At 38.8% G+C, this 3,229-nt stretch overlaps 1 protein-coding gene across 1 annotated transcript in view; it reads left to right on the top strand.

Annotated features, from left to right (window-relative positions):
- The window catches only part of LOC107094339 (ubiquitin carboxyl-terminal hydrolase 2-like), a 49,178-nt gene that overhangs the window by 9,418 nt on the left and 36,531 nt on the right, over positions 1-3,229 (top strand). The window contains exon 2 of the mRNA XM_015389894.1: positions 483-573. The gene's annotated coding sequence lies outside the window, so the exon portion shown is untranslated. The remainder of the gene's footprint in view (positions 1-482; positions 574-3,229) is intronic.

The following is a 3,229-nucleotide window of genomic DNA, read 5'->3' as shown; positions in this document are numbered from 1 at the left end:
CCCACACACACCCTGCCCACCGAGGGACCAGCCAAAATGGGAATCTAAAAATGAGGTTTTAAATATTTCTTTTCAGTTTCAAATATTTTTCATTTTAAAAATATTTTTCCATTTTTAAATCTGTTTTTAAATCAACTTTATGGCCTTAATTTAGCTCAATCTTTAGGGCTTAAACATTTATTTTATGGAGTGATGAGACAAAACTTTTATTTCTGCTGTGAAAAGGTTTTTGCTCCTCTAGTAGAAATATCTAAAGTAGAATCTGCTCATCAACAGACCTTCCAGCAGGACGTTGATTTAAGAGCAAACCTAGAAGTCCAGCTTGGTCAGAAAGGTTGGATGTTTCCTAAAACCAACTGAGACGCTCTTACAGCCCAGCCTGATGATGACGATGATGCCTCTGATCTTCCTCTCTCGTCTCGTGGCGTTGCTTAAAGCGGGGATCCTCGGTGCTGATCGGTGTGGCGTGTTTGTTTTCACAGGGTGGAAGCGTTGGGGGGCGACCGTAGGATGAGCTGCCCCCAAAGCCACGGAGTCGGCGGCGACTGACGCACACTGCCACCTAAACAGCAGGTAAAGCGCGCTTCACCCATAAACACACAGAGGAGGTTAGAAAGGTCACTGATTTTATTTGAACAGCGTCCAACATTGGCAAAGCAAACTAACATCAGAGATCCACTGTAGCCTGTTTAGGTTAATATTCAATAAGGTCCCAAAGTGGGGTCAGAGGTTAGAGGTCAAAGGATGGCTTTCACAGTTATTGTGATGTGATTCCTGATGTGTATGGAGGGCCAAAATGAACACACATAGATAAAAAAAAATTTTGTCCCACTGTACGATAACGGAGGTGTTCTTTTTTTTGAAATAGTCTAATTTCATCATTCATTTACTGTAAAAAAACAAATAGAAATATGCTTTTTTATTTTTTAAGTTTTACCTGCTTTAGTGTAGAATTGACATTCTGACCACATATAGAAAACATGTTGTTGTGATTTTATGTTCAATGTCCATCCAGGTAGGAAGTCACGTTAATGTTGAGATTTTATATTCTATTCTATTCCCAGCCAGATGGGAGTTTATATTTCTAAAACTTTAAAGATGTTTATTGCCCTCCCCGGTAGGGGGGTGGGTGGTGGGGGGGTAAAATATCTAATTTAATCAGATATTATTTCAGCTGTTATATACTGTTTATGAAACACGCCCTACTAGCTGTGTGTTAGAACAATAGATGAAAGAGTGATTCGATTATTTCTATTTATTTCTGCACAATAAATTCACCACAACTTCTGTTCAAAATATAAGAGTTTATTAACAAAAATCATTCAGCTCCAAGTCAAACGTATTTCAGTTTAACACTCTCAACTAAGACTAGTAAAACTAAACTAAACTAACTACTATGTACAAAGAGGAAGGGAAACATGGTTGTAAAACCATTTTACAGTTTAAGGTCGATTTTAATTTTGAAAACCAAAGTTTATCTGGAAGAATTTGGGATCTGATCGAATTAGCTTTTCAATAATTTAGAGAAATTGGAATGTTTTCAGACCAATTCACAATGCAAATCCATGAGGTGAATAAAACATTATTTGGCCAATTGTTGCTCAGAGGGGTGTTTTTATTTTTTGTCTAAAGAAAGGGCAGGAATGCTGGTGAAGATTCTCAGTAATCCAGGTCATAGTCAATCCCAAAAAAAAAACAAAATGGCCAAACACAGAAGAGCGCCCTCCTCTGGACAAGACTGCGCTACATCTACACCTTATGGACAGAGGACATTCTTTGGAGGACCAGAATGTTCACATTTTGGACAAAGAAGACGGGTGGTTTGAGAGGAGCGTGAAGGAAGCATCTATGCTAAGAAAGAATTCCAGCTTTCAAAAACCTCCAATGCAGCAATAGAGTTGATTCCTTCCCGCTATCATCGCAGCTCCAACCCCTTTACAGGAGAACAGAAGACCTCACCTATTCAGCCAGGCCAACAATTCCCGCTAACAACCCCCCTTTCAGAGACATAGACAGGTATGGGGCATTGCAGGCTAACAAATTCTGAATTGAAAAAGCTTCCTGGATGGGAAGAGAAACGTCTTCAAGCTTGGAGACAAAGTCCAGTGGATTGATTTTTAACTTTTTTGGAATGACTATGACCTGGATGACTGAGAATCTTCACCAACATACTGACATCTCAGTTCTAGTATCAAACTATGAACGATTAGGTCTAAGGATAGTTAGACCTTAGTTTGACTCATAGTAACCTTTGGTTAGCGATAGCATAAACCATAGTGACGTCATGCTCAGACACTAGGCTCTAAATAAACACAAAACACTGATAAAAAAAAAGTTTCTTAAAATATATAAACATTTTATAAGAATAAAAACACATTTAATCAGTTATTTTTTAATCTGTTGAAGTTTTATTAACCTAGAAGTTCATAGCTTTAACTTTTTCATGAAAATAATTTTCAAAAAGAATACATCCAAAGTCCAGTGGATTATTTTTTAACTTTTTTTGGAAGGGCAGGAATGCAGCGAACGCTCTGGAGTTCGGTAGGATTTTAAAACCACGGATTACATCATTCTTGCACAGAAAAACAAACCCAGTCAGGGTGAGAGTTGGTTAGCACCAACCAGGGGAGGCCGACAGTTTAGAGCAGCCAGAATGTGTAAGCTGTTGTTTCCATGGTGACATGTCCTTTCAACTGTAAAACCTATAAACTATAAGGTGCATCAAGTGTGTCCATCTCCCAGTTCACTGGGATTAAGCAGACAGACTAACCCAAAGTAGAGGAAGAATAATACTTTCAAAAAAATCTTCACAGAAAGAAAGAACTGGCTTGACTTTTTTTAACTCTTACTTTACACTGATACCCCAAAATAAGATTTATTAAACTAAATCGCATCCTCAGAGGTCACCTAATTGTAAAGAGAATCCAGCTGTGTGAGTTTATTTCATAAACTCCTTTTCCTGTATTCAGATATTCAGATTTTTTTATTTCTAATTTTCTCTTCCTGGATAATTTTGCTATGATTGCGTAGTTTTCATTGTGTTTCACTCACCTATGGATAGTAGCGAGTTTACAGTAGTAGCCATTCAGATTTTCCCCACTTTCCTTGATGGACCCTTGGCTGGTCCCTGGCTGGTCTCTGGCTGGTCCCTGGCTGGTCCTTGGCTGGTCCTTGGCTGGTCTCTGGCTGGTCCCTGGCTGGTTCCTGGCTGGACCTTTGCTGGTTCTTG

The sequence above is a fragment of the Cyprinodon variegatus genome, unplaced genomic scaffold, assembly GCF_000732505.1.
Source record: "Cyprinodon variegatus isolate N-32 unplaced genomic scaffold, C_variegatus-1.0 Scaffold479, whole genome shotgun sequence".
Classification (NCBI taxonomy): Eukaryota; Metazoa; Chordata; class Actinopteri; order Cyprinodontiformes; family Cyprinodontidae; genus Cyprinodon; species Cyprinodon variegatus.
Note: the sequence above shows the minus strand (reverse complement) of the source record. Positions and strands in the feature narration are given on the sequence as shown.